At 43.1% G+C, this 13550-nt stretch overlaps 4 non-coding genes across 4 annotated transcripts; all 4 read left to right on the top strand.

Moving 5' to 3' along the window:
* The first annotated feature begins 4165 nt into the window (after window positions 1-4165).
* Window positions 4166-4279, top strand: LOC140285155 (U5 spliceosomal RNA). The gene has a single exon (XR_011910297.1). It is a non-coding gene; the product is annotated as a U5 spliceosomal RNA (small nuclear RNA).
* Window positions 4280-4587: 308 nt separating this feature from the next.
* LOC140285149 (U2 spliceosomal RNA) lies at window positions 4588-4778 on the top strand. The gene has a single exon (XR_011910291.1). It is a non-coding gene; the product is annotated as a U2 spliceosomal RNA (small nuclear RNA).
* A 390-nt stretch (window positions 4779-5168) lies between these two features.
* Window positions 5169-5282, top strand: LOC140285160 (U5 spliceosomal RNA). Its single transcript, XR_011910301.1, has one exon. It is a non-coding gene; the product is annotated as a U5 spliceosomal RNA (small nuclear RNA).
* A 259-nt stretch (window positions 5283-5541) lies between these two features.
* On the top strand, window positions 5542-5732 carry LOC140285165 (U2 spliceosomal RNA). The gene has a single exon (XR_011910306.1). It is a non-coding gene; the product is annotated as a U2 spliceosomal RNA (small nuclear RNA).
* The last annotated feature ends 7818 nt before the right edge of the window (window positions 5733-13550 follow it).

Here is a 13550-nt window from a genome sequence, read left to right as displayed (position 1 = left end):
ATGGATATATCCTCCACCAACCAGACTTACAACCCCCGACTAGGGTAGCAGAATTTCTAAGCATCTGTACCCCAAAACTACTATCAAAAATATATAAATTATTGTCTAAGATAGATGACACAATGTCTCTTCCATCCTCAAAATGGGAGGCAGATTTATCCATCAGTTCTGGTCATAGCTTCTAACCACAAATATGTTTGAACACCTTCATAAAGACTCGAAATCCTAATTTACAGCTCATACAATACAAAATCCTTCATAGAACACACTATACAGGACAAAGGATGTTCAGGATGGGTCTAACACACTCAAACATCTGCTCACATTGCACAGATAACACACCTGATGATTATCCACACGCTTTGTGGTTTTCTGCGCCTGTCCAGAAGTTCTGGCTTGAAGTCTGTGAGGACCTATCAACATGGCTAAAGTGTAGCATCCCTGCATGCCCCACACTGTGCATACTGGGTGACTTAGACAACATCAACATGGAAATTAACTCAGCACACATGGTTGTCACAGTGTTATGTATCGCAAAGAAAACTATTCTCATGAATTGGAAAGCGAAGAACAATCTGTGTATTAACCAGTTTAGAAATTTTCTTTTAGATTATATTAGCATGGAAACAATGTCTGCCTCCTCAAAACATCAATTGGCTGAATTTCATTCTCTCTGGTCCCCTCTGATTAGTTTTATCACATAGTGGTGGTGGTGGGTTGCTGGGTGATGTTGGGTCTCAGGCCCGGGCTGCTGCGACTGGTGTGACCGGGTGGTTTGTTTGTTTGTTTTTTGTAGAGGTCCTCCTGGGTGGGGTTGGGTTGAGTGGGGTGGGGAGGGATGCGTACCTTCTGGGGGTACAGTAGCTCCCGGAATATGGTCGCTGCAGGCCCCGAGCCTGGTGGACATCAGGCCCTCCTGCCCATTGTTGGCTCCCAGGTAGCGGGGATGCCTATTGCAGCCAGTCCCTGGCTGCCCTCTCTGGGGGAGAGTAGCTCCCCCGGTATATATCCCCATACCCCCCTCCCTTCTGGCTCCTGTACACAGCACACACTCACACATGAAGGGTTTTGGGGGCGTGTGTGTTCGGTGGGGTGTAGTGGATGGGGCCACGTAGGTGGTCCCCTTTGGTTGCACTCTGCAGTTCCCTGCCCCTGTTTTAATTTCACCTTAGACATTACTACTTATCAAACACACTCACACACACACATTAGGTCTTGGGGGGTGGTTACACTGAGTGGCATCTGGTGGGCGGGGCTCTTTGGGTATGTAGGCTGCCCAGAGTGCCGCGCTCCCAGTTCTACAAGTTTGGCTGCCCCTCAATTTTAATTGCTCACTATTAGAAAATATTGAAGAGCCAGAAGGGTGAGGGGAGGGGTCTTCTTCGCACACCCCTGCTTCCTGGTGTCTGCTCGGGGCAGGAGGGGCCAGGAGGATTAATTAATTGTTCTGCTGGTTCGGGGTCTGTGGTGGCTGGGGGGTTGCTGGCGTCCTGGTGTGCCCGCTGCACTACACCCCAGCAGATTCGAGGGAGGTAGGATGTGTGGATGTGTGGATGTATGGGACGTGAAAGTGTGTGTGGTAATGATTGGGCCTGGATCTGGGACTTGCTGTCGCCTGGCCTGCCTGTGTTTCTCCCGATGGGGCATCAGCGTTGCCTCTCCCCACTGCTCGCGACTTCACCCACCTGTGGGCACGTCTTGACTCCCAGGGCACTTGGCCAGGGGCGCTGGGGCAGGCGCTGACCCACTTTGTGGCTGTCTGGGGCGCTTGGCCCTCCTGGGTATTGGGTGGGGCCTCTGCCGGGGGGTTTGGGGGCGCTCGGGCTCCTGGGGCCCAGGTCCAGTGCACGGCCCATGTCTGGGCGGCTGGGGCCTGGCGGGGTCGATGGGCTGTTGCCCCTGGTTCCCGGAGTGCCTCTGCCCTATGCTTATGGGGGCTCTTTCCGGGGGCTTCCTCTGCAGTCTTCTGGGTGGATGCGTGGTTGCCCCTGCGGTGGGCTGCCTGGCTGCCTGGGTTCTGTGCTCTGTGGGGGCTGCTGGTGGCCTGGGTCTTGTGGCCCTCTCTGCCTGCTTCTGATTGCTTGGGGGGGGGGCTGTGGATTGTGGCCCTGTACGCTTATACACTCATAACTAAGCACGGTTATCATGTAGGTCCTGTGCCATGGGTGTTGCATGTTCTCACACACACACACACACATTCATTAGTCCAGTAGCATGGTCACTAAGCAGTTGATGTATTATCATGTCGTCTCAGGTCATCTATATCCACAGCTGTGTTGTATGCGATTGCCGCTTCTTGTGCTTGTTTTTGTTTGTTTGTGTGTTTGTTTTTTTCTCTGCTTGTCTGCTTTCAGGTGCTCCTGGTGGCGCTAAGGCTGGATTCCCCTCATAGGCCATGGATTGTTGTCTGTTTTGTTTTTTACAGGTGTAGCAGCTGGTTGTCTGGTTTTTGTTTCTATTTTTGTTCTGTTTCCTCTTCTTTCCTCTTCTTCTTTCCTTGTCCCCCGGTCCGGTTCAGTTCAGTTCATGTCATATATTGTAAACAGAAATAAATAAATGGGCATCAAGGGGAGCTTTACATTTATAAAACTTCCCTTGGCAAAACAAATCTGTTTGGCATCAAACGTATTCAGACTACAATTCTTCTGACATAATGCTGAACAGGACAAGGGGAAAAAAAGTAAAGAAGACAGTTCTGCCGAAAGCCAGGGACTAGACCTGTTCTAAGTTCTATACTTTTTAAAAGGGGCGTGTTTAGCAACTATGGAATTAGAAGATTTACAAAAATGGTCAAGTGCTAGATCTTCATCTGGGATTTTAACAGTGTCATATAACTATTCAACAGATCAGTTAAAAAAAAGCCTGCTCATGGAGATGTTTCAGGATCTGGATACCAAGCGTGGACCTAATGTTTTCATTTTTGCAATTCTGATACAGGCTATTGAGCAGTGATAACTAACACCAAGTTCAGATACTGCGGATTTTCTACCTTTGATTTGTTAAGATTGAGCCAATCAGGGACAACCTTGAAGGATCTCTTTGGTTTTGTAGGATCAGTAATTACCTGAGAAAGGTTGATATTGGTACACACCTTTTTTAAATGATCAGAGGCAGAGTTCAACTTGTTTAAATTAAAATTGCCACACAGAGATTGGGTTTAGGCCACATGCACACAGAATGACATCAACAAATATAAGAAATATTAAACATTTACACATAGATTTTTGAATATATGTAGAGGAATGATACTTTAAAATTCGTTGACAAAACCGTAAAAGAGAATGCACACTTGACACAGGATTTTACTGCTTTAGAGTTAAAAAAATGCCTAACAGGTTTTAAGAGAAGTCGAGCTCCGGGTTTAGACGGGCTTCCTGCAGAATTCTATCTGACCTTTTGGGACCTTTTATCATCAGACATTTTAGATGTTTTTAAAGATTTTGAAAAACTCGACCGACTGCCTGACAGTTTTAGAGTGGGAATAGTGACTCTACTTTATAAAAAAAATGATAAGACTGACCTAAAGAATTGGAGGCCCATCACACTTTTAAACTTTGACTGTAAACTTTTTAGCAAGGTTTTAGCGACACGGATGTCCTCTGTTTTAGAGGAGGTAATTCACCCAGACCAGGCTTGTGCAATCTCAGGGAGACAACTCACTGACAGCCTCGTACTGATTCGAGACATCATTGATTACGATAGAGAAAGAAACACCCGGCTTGTCATCTTAAATTTAGACTTTGAAAAAGCTTTTCATCAGGTCTCGCAAAGCAGTTTTAACATAGTTTGAGTGAAGGAATTCATTTTATAGATAAAATCCCAAGAGTCTGCTGAGAAAAGAGAGTGAATACGAAGTAGACTTTAACACGGCTCTGGGAGCAATCCGAGTGCGGGCTAACCGGGAGAATTGCTTGAAAGAAACGCGACACCGAATGAGCGGTCAGAAAAAAGCCTCAATACGGTGTTCCCATGGTGTTTTTGTTGCTGCCTTGTCTTTTGCACAGAGTAAAAGACAAGGCAGCCATCGAATAGGGCCCGATTGTTCCTACTTGGTCAGCCGAGGAGCAAGGGGGGGGAGCAAGCGTCTCCACCAAGCAAAGCTCACCATGGGGAAGGTGGCTATGCCAACTAGCCTGATGCCCTGCTCCTGCAGTGACGGATAATCGTACTCTGGTTTCTCTTCATAACGTACAAGTCTTTCGCCTTTTACTAAAGACTTCCGTGGAGAGCAGCACTAATGAGTTGTTTCTATTTTTGGCAGGCTTTACCTTTGCGGGTGAAGCCCTTTTTGTCTGTGCAAAAGAAATCTTGTTACTGTGCAGAGTGACTTCTCTGAGTAGAGTCGCCTTACTTGTTGCGACTGTGCCGATGTTCGAAGCTGGAGTGCAAAGTTGTTGCTTGAATGGTGCTTGCTGGAGCGTGCGGGAGTGCAAATTTATACCATTTGAAAGGGCTGAAGAGTGCTCAGTGCAGCGGGTGGGCGGAGGTGCAAAGTGACACTCTGGCCACCTATGGCCATAAAAAGAACACCGCTACAAGTGCGCATTGTGCCAGGAAGGGCCCTCGGACGTGAACCAGTGGACAGTTATCGCTTCTCGGTCTTTTAGCTCAGATCAAGTGTAATATCTGTTCTTATCAGTTTAATTTCTGATATGTCCTCTATACGAGGACTACATATTAAATGGATTTTTAGCAATAGGAGTTGAAAAAGGAGCTTGCTCCGTTCACTCCAAACATCGACCCAGTACTGCAGTGCCGCTGGGAACGGTGCGCTCTTCTCTGCTCTAGTGAAAAAGCAAACAGCGGTGCAGGATGGAAGTTTCTTTTAGTCTGCTGAGAAGAGAGTGTGAATGCGAAGTAGACATTAACACGGCTCTGGGAGCAAGCCGAGTGCGGGCTAACCGGGAGAATTGCTTGAAAGAAACGCGACACCGAATGAGCGGTCAGAAAAAAGCCTCAATACGGTGTTCCCATGTTGTTTTTGTTGCTGCCTTGTCTTTTGCACAGAGTAAAAGACAAGGCAGCCATCGAATAGGGCCCGATTGTCCCTACTTGGTCAGCCGAGGAGCAAGGGGGGGGAGCAAACGTCTCTACCAAGCAAAGCTCACCATGGGGAAGGTGGCTATGCCAACTAGCCTGATGCCCTGCTCCTGCAGTGACGGATAATCGTACTCTGGTTTCTCTTCATAACGTACAAGTCTTTCGCCTTTTACTAAAGACTTCCGTGGAGAGCAGCACTAGTGAGTTGTTTCTATTTTTGGCAGGCTTTACCTTTGCGGGTGAAGCCCTTTCTGTCTGTGCAAAAGAAATCTTGTTACTGTGCAGAGTGACTTCTCTGAGTAGAGTCGCCTTACTTGTTGCGACTGTGCTGACGTTGTTGCTTGAATGGTGCTTGCTGGAGCGTGCAGGAGTGCAAAGTTATACCATTTAAAAGGGCTGAAGAGTGCTCAGTGCGGAGGTGCAAAGTGACACTAAAAAGAACACCGCTACAAGTGCGCATTGTGCCAGGAAGGGCCCTCGGACGTGAACCAGTGGACAGTTATCGCTTCTCGGCCTTTTGGCTAAGATCAAGTGTGGTATCTGTTCTTATCAGTTTAATATTTGATATGTCCTCTATACGAGGACTACATATTAAATGGATTTTTAGCAATAGGAGTTGAAAAAGGAGCTGGCTCCGTTCACTCCAAGCATCGACCCGGTACTGCAGTGCCGCTGGGAACGGTGCGATCTTCTCTGCTCTTGTGAAAAAGCAAACAGCGGTGCAGGATGGAAGTTTCAGGGTCCTATTCGATGGCTGCAACACCTGAAAGAGATATTGATGCGAGACCTGATGAAAAGCTTTTTCAAAGTCTAAATTTAAGATGACAAGCCGGGTGTTTCTTTCTCTATCGTAATCAATGATGTCTCGAATCAGTACGAGGCTGTCAGTGAGTTGTCTCCCTGAGATTGCACAAGCCTGGTCTGGGTGAATTACCTCCTCTAAAACAGAGGACATCCGTGTCGCTAAAACCTTGCTAAAAAGTTTACAGTCAAAGTTTAAAAGTGTGATGGGCCTCCAATTCTTTAGGTCAGTCTTATCATTTTTTTTATAAAGTAGAGTCACTATTCCCACTCTAAAACTGTCAGGCAGTCGGTCGAGTTTTTCAAAATCTTTAAAAACATCTAAAATGTCTGATGATAAAAGGTCCCAAAAGGTCAGATAGAATTCTGCAGGAAGCCCGTCTAAACCCGGAGCTCGACTTCTCTTAAAACCTGTTAGGCATTTTTTTTAACTCTAAAGCAGTAAAATCCTGTGTCAAGTGTGCATTCTCTTTTACGGTTTTGTCAACGAATTTTAAAATTTCTGCCGATGTTTCCAAGTGCACTGGTTTCTCTTTGTACATGTTACTATAAAAGGTATGTACAGTTTCAATCATCTCTTGTGTGGATTTTGTTCAAAACCCATCTTCTCTTTTTAGATTTTGAATACACTCCTTTTTATTTATAACTTTCTTAAAAAAGTACCGTGTGCATTTTTCACCTTCCTCAATTTCCTGCTCCCTGCTTCTTACAAAAATTCCTTTACTCTTTATTTCTGCTAAAACTGACATTTCCTTTTTGACATCTTTGATTTCTTCATTAAAGTTTATGCCACACTGATTTAGTTTAAAGTAGCGCTGTAAGCGTTTCTGTTGTCCCATCATACATCTATTCTCTTTCCTTTTTTTACGTTTACCTTGCTGTTTAAAAAAAGTCTGGGTCGTTTCCTTCACCATTTCCCACCATTGTGCATGTGTTTCGTAGAGGTCTTGAAGGGTCTGCCACTCTTTATAACATTCCCTGTACTGACTGACTATGATTTCATCCTCCAACAGGGAACAGTTGAGTTTCCACAGACCACGTCCTACCGTCACACCAGAAGGGGGTGAAAGGGTGCAGGAGAGCATAAGGTGGTTTGAAAAGAAAACAGGGGTTAATCTAACATCAGTGGGTGGGCAATCTCTAGTAAAGAAATAATCGATGCGAGAGGCTCTGGTGCCATCATGACTAAACCAGGTGAAGCCCACCTCTCTGGGATGCATGGTTTTAAAACAGTCAGTAAGCTTAAAATCCCTGCATATGCCCTGAAGTAAAATCGAAGTCTTATCCACTTTAAAATCTCCCCCTGCTCTTTTTCTATCTTTCCTGCTCAAGATACAGTTAAAATCCTGCTACAACTAAAGGTACTTGCCCTAGCATGTAAAGCTGTATATCTTCTAAAAGGTCATACCTGTCATTTTTCCATTGAAACCATAAATATTTAAGAGGTTAAAGTCTTGCCCCATAAAATTCAAGTGTGCTAAAAGTGCCCGTCCGTCTCTCACCACTGTGCTACCTTTCACCAGAACATGCGGATTTTTAATTAGAATGGCCACACCATCATTTTTATTTTGATTTGAACCACTCCATATCGATAAATGGGGCCACATTTCCTCCCATTGTCTATGGTTTTTTAAAAAAGGTAGTCCACATTCTTGTATTAAAAACACATCTGATTTTATGGAGTCTAAGAAGGATAAAATACTCTGGGCTCTTGTCTTTGATTTCACACTTCTCACATTTAGTGTTGAGAAGGTGAGAACCATTAAAAGGATAAAGGAAAGTAGGTATGTCATTTTCGTTTTTCTAAGTTATCAAAACAAATTACACACTCAGGTTATTTCTTGGGAAACTAGCTCTTCCTTCATTTCTTTAGGTGAAAAGTGAGTAGGGTGATCTATATTTCCTTTTCGGACTCTCGGTGTTACCCGTTTGGGAGTAATTATGGCTGGACATTCACACCTACTTGCAGCCGAACACCACCTCTCCCGCTTTTGATGATGTATGGACCGGCATTCTTACCTTTTCTAACACATTTTCCAGCAATTATGGTCGGACATTCACACCTATTCACAGCCGAACAACTCCGCTACCGCATTTGATGGTGTATAGTCAGGCATTCTCACCCTTTCTCATCAGCTTTTTGCAAATTATGATCTGACATTCACACCTACTTGCAGTCGAACAGCTCTGCTCCCGCTTTTGATTATGTTTGGTTAGATATTCGAAACTTTTCTTAACTGCTTTTTACAAACTTTGGTTGGACGTTCACACCTTCTTGCAGCCGAACACCTCCGCTTCTGCTTTTGATAGTGTATATTAGGGCATACGAACCTTTTCTTACCCGCTTTTTACAAACCATGGTCGGACTTTCACACCATCTCTTAGCTGAACAACTCCGCTCCCTCTTTTGATTGTGTACAGTCGGGTATTTCAACCTTTTCTTACCCGGTTTTTACCAACTATGGTTTGGACATTCACACCTTCTTACAGCGGAACACCTCCGCTCCCTCTTTTGATGGTGTATGTTCGGGCATTCGGACCTTGTCTTACCCGCTTTTTACAAACTTTAGTCGAACATTCACACCTTTTTGCAGCTGAACACCACCTCTCCCGCTTTTGATGATGTATGTTCCGGCATTCTTACCTTTTCTAACACATTTTTCAGCAATTATGGTCGGACATTCACGCCTACTCAGAGCCGAACACCTCTGCTCCCGCATTTGATGGTGTATAGTCAGGCATTCTCACCTTTTCTCATCAGCTTTTTGCAAATTATGATCTGACATTCACACCTGCTTTTGATAATGTATGGTTGGGCATTCGCACCTTTTTTTACCCATTTTTCAGGAAATATGGGTGGACATTCACACCTTCTTGCAGCTGAACACCTCCTCTCCCGCTTATGATCATGTGCGGTTTGATATTCGAAAATTTTCATTCCTGTTTTAAAGCAATTATTGATGGACATTCAAACCTTCTTGTAGCCGAAAACATCCACTCCTGCTTTTGATGATGTATGGTTGGGCATTCGGACCCTTTTTTTACCCATTTTTCAGGAATTATGGGTAGACATTCAGAACTTCTTGCAGCCGAAAACCTCCGCTCACTCTTTTGATCATACATTGTCAGGCATTCGCACCTTGTCTTATCCGCTTTTTACAAACTTTAGTCGGACATTCACACCTTCTTGCAGCTGAACCACCTCCGCTCCCTGTTTTGATCATGTATGGTCTGGCAATACTACCTTTTCTTACCCGTTTGTGAGTAATTATGGCTGGACATTCACACCTACTTGCAGCCGAACACCACCTTTCTCGCTTTTGATGATGTATGGACCGGCATTCTTACCTTTTCTAACACATTTTTCAGCAATTATGGTCGGAGATTCACACCTACTCACAGCCGAAAAACCGTTCCCGCATTTGATGGTGTATAGTCAGGCATTCATACCTTTTCTTACCCGCTTTTTACAAACCATTTTTCAGTAATTATGGGTGGACATTCACACCTTCTTGCAGCTGAACACCTCCTCTCCCGCTTATGATCATGTGCGGTTTGATATTAGAAAATTTTCTTTCATGTTTTCTAGCAATTATTGATGGACATTCAGACCTTCTTGCAGCTGAACACCTCCGCTCCCTCTTTTGATCATACATTGTCGGGCATTCGCACCTTTTCTTACCCGCTTTTTACAAACCCTGGTCGGACTTTCACACCTTTTAGTAGCCGAACAACTCCGCTCCCGCTATTGATTGTGTACAGTCGGGTATTTTAACCTTTTCTTACCCGCTTTTTACCAACTATGGTCGGACATTCACACCTTCTTACAGCGGAACCCCTCCGCTCCCTCTTTTGATGGTGTATGTTCGGGCATTCAAACCTTTTCTTACCCGCTTTTTACAAACTATGGTCGGATATTCAAACCTTCTTGTAGCCGAACACATCCACTCCTGCTTTTGATGATGTATGGTTGGGCATTCGAACCTACTTGTTGCCCGCTTTTCATTAATTTTGGGTGGAAATTCACACCTTGTCGCAGCCAAACACCTCCGCTCACTGTTTTGATCATGTATGGTTTGACATTCGCACCTTCTCTCACCCGCTTTCTACTATGGTCGGCCATTCACAGCTTCCTCTACACCATACTTGTATGGTGGGATATTCACACCCACTTGCATCCGAAGACCTCCGCTCCCACTTTTGTTGATATTTAGTCGGTCATTCGCACCTTACCCGCTTTTGGCAAACTATGGCCTTCTTGCAGCCAAACACCTCTGATCTCGCTTTTGATGATGTAAGGTTGGGCATTCAGACGTTGCTTCACCTGCTTTTCACCAAATATAGTCGGACATTCACACCTTCTTGCAGCCGAACACTTCCGCTCCACCTTTTAGTGTTCTATGGGGTATTCACACCTTTTTTTTCACCGCATTTTATAGATTATGGTTGGAAATTCTCACCCACTCTCATCCGAAGATCTCTCCTTCCGCTTTTGTTAATATATAGTCGGGCATTCGAACCTTTTCTTACCCGCTTTTTACAAATTATGGTCGAACAGTCACACCTACTTGCAGCCGAATACTTCCGCTCCACCTTTTAGTGATGTATGGTTGGCATTTGCACCTTTTCTTACCCTCTTTTTATACTGATAGCTGAAGATTAAGTTGTTCTTTCTCAAACTACAAAATTTTTTTAATTTTTGAAATTTGATTTGAAGTGGATAAATAAGGAGGACAAACAGTTTTAAGTCAGGCTGATAGAAGGAATTAATTTTATAGCAAAATCTGTATTTCGTCATATGTCGAGAGATGCTTATTGCTGAAGAAGTTCTTTCTCATTCTACAAAGTACAACGTTGTTTATTGTTGAAACTTGATTAGACATGAATAAATATGAAGGACAAAGCAGTCTTAACTTGGTTTGAGTTAAGGAATTTGTTTTATAGGAGAATCCGAATTTGTGCATAACTCGTGAAATAGAGCTTATTTTCGGATTCCTGAAGAATAAGTCTGGTTCTTTCTCATAATACAAAGTTTGTTGTTTATTGTTGAAACTTCATCAGAAATGAAGAAATAAGAACAAACCGTTTTAAGTCAGTTTGATAGAAGTATTTCATTTTATAGCAAAATCTGTATTCCTTCATATCTCCTCGAGAGAAGCTAATTGCTGAAAATTAGGTCTGGTTCTTTTTCATACTACAAAATACAGTGTTGTTTATTGTTGAAACTAGATTAGAAGTAGATAAATATGAAGGACAAAGCAGTTTGAACTTGGTTTGAGAGAAGGAATTAATTTTATTGCAAAATCCGAATTCATGCATAACTCGTCAAATAGATAGTGATGTGTCGTTCGTGAGCGATTCGTTCGATATAAACTAATTTTTTATATGACTCGGGAGTAACGAGTTGTCTCAGTGAGTTATTCGTTCATTTTCATGCAGTACCCTTCCTCACCACATGGCAGGCGGCAGCTTCATAAGCTCAGTCAGCAGGACAGGAAACAGTATTGATTCGTTCACGACTCAACTCCTCGGGAGACGGGTCCTCGCACAGGAAACAGTATTGATTCGTTCATGACTCAACTCCTCGGCTGACGGGTCCTTGCACAGGAAACAGTATTGATTTGTTTACGACTCAACTCCTTGGGTCTTCGTTCATTTGTCACGTTTCAAATTATACATTTCATTTGACAGGCTGAAGAGCAGTAGGCACAACGGTTCATTCACAAACCGGATCATTAATCTCAAAGACTATTCTACCATCAACAACTTGGAAGCCACAATCGACTCTATAGATGCAGAAAAAGCATTTGATGGAGTGAACTGGAAACTTTTATTCGCAGCATTAAACAAATTCGGGTTTGGGTCACACTTCATCAACTGGATAAGGATATTATATAGCTCCCCAAATGCAAGTGTCAGGACAAATGATCAAACTTCTCCAAGCTTCAGTCTGCAGAGAGGTACAAGACAAGGTTGCCCACTTTCTCCCTCACTTTTTGCTATTTTCATCAAACCTTTAGCAGCTTCTATCAGACAAGATAGAAATATTAAAGGCATCCAATCCCAAAATATTGAGCATAAAATAAGTCTTTATGCTGATGATGTATTACTTTTCCTTCAGAACTCACAGACGTCTCTCACTCACACGATCACACTCATAAATAAATTCTCAGCACTTTCTGACTACTCTATCAACTGGTCTAAGACCAAAGTTCTACCCATTAACTGCAGGGTCCAGAATATACCTGTGATCACTATACAGTCAGGAAATATTAGATATTTAGGCATAAACATTTCCTCCAGGCTCTCAGAGCTAACAAAGCTAAATTATGTGCAATTATTAAAGATAGAGATCTCTCTCGTTGGAAGTCCTCACCTATATCACTTATGGGGAGAGTTACAACCATTAAAATGATGATACTACCAAAAGTTAACTATTTGTTCTCAATGATCCCCATAAAACCATCTGCTACTTGGTTTAAGTCACTAGATTCATGCATCTCCAAATTTCTGTGGAAAAACAAACCACCACGTATTAGTTTAAAAACCCTATAGAAGACCAAGGACAGTGGTGGATTAGATTTACCTCATTTTCAGCACTATTCCTTAGCCAATAGGTTACAATATATATCAAAATGGTTTAAACCTTGTTGTTGTCACAGTTCCCAGAGACGTTGTAATTGTTGAGGATTCTATATTCACCCCGTCACTAGAGGCACCTGTTGCAGATTGATGAAACTGAATCTTCTTCTCTGTTCATTGCTGGCATCATTCCCAGCATCGTAAGTGTTCGTGGCATTGTTAGCCTCTTCTTCTGGATCTTGATATCGAGCATCCTTTTGTATTTCTGGTTTGTCAGTCCTCTCTCTTCGTTCACCGGAGTCTTCGTCTCTTTGTCCTTGAGTTTGGTGATTTTTTTTTCTTTTGATGCCTTGAGACAGTGTGACAGGTGATACCACGTGGGAGATCCTTTAACTTGGACTGCTGTCCCTGTGCTGCGAAATGGCTGTGCTGCTCAAATGGTCTCTCCTTCATCATATACACAGTTATTTATACATCACCTTCCACCATGAAGCGTTGTCCCTTTTTGTTTCTCTCTTTGTTCTTAAAATGCTGTTATGCATGTCTAAACCAATCCATTAAATTAGATCATTTTGGCAGTAAAGCGATCTACAATGTGCTTGGTTGCAAAGCTGCTCATCTGTGGTAAACAGCTCTTCAGAAAGGCATTCTTCAATTGATTTCACTAATTTTATGTAATAATTTTGTGATTTCCTACAAAACTACACTTCTTCTCCCATCTGTCTGAGTATTTAATATTGTCTGGGTCCCGTTAAAACATGTATTTTTCCCATCTAATTCCTTGTTTGCTTTAAAACAACTATTCCCCATTTTCTATCCCTTCAGTAGCCAACCAGTTTGTATGGAGTACACTGGAAAACTTGACTGATCAGTAAAACACTGCTTTTGTTGTCACCGCAAGGCTTCCCCCGTCGGTTGTTTCACTGAGACACTACTGAGTAACTATAACCCAACACAGTTTATACACATAACATTCATATACATACTAACAAACAAACAATTATTTATCGCAATTTTTTCATCTCTGTTTGAACGTACACCCAGGTAAATATTCCTGTAGTCTTCTCATACCGACTATGGACCCATTCATTGTTTAACTTCACTGTTTTGCAAATCCTAATTGAATA

Source organism: Leuresthes tenuis, unplaced genomic scaffold, assembly GCF_036924035.1.
Source record: "Leuresthes tenuis unplaced genomic scaffold, fLeuTen1.0.hap1 SCAF_29, whole genome shotgun sequence".
Taxonomy (NCBI): domain Eukaryota; kingdom Metazoa; phylum Chordata; class Actinopteri; order Atheriniformes; family Atherinopsidae; genus Leuresthes; species Leuresthes tenuis.
This window is presented reverse-complemented; position numbering and strand designations above follow the sequence as displayed.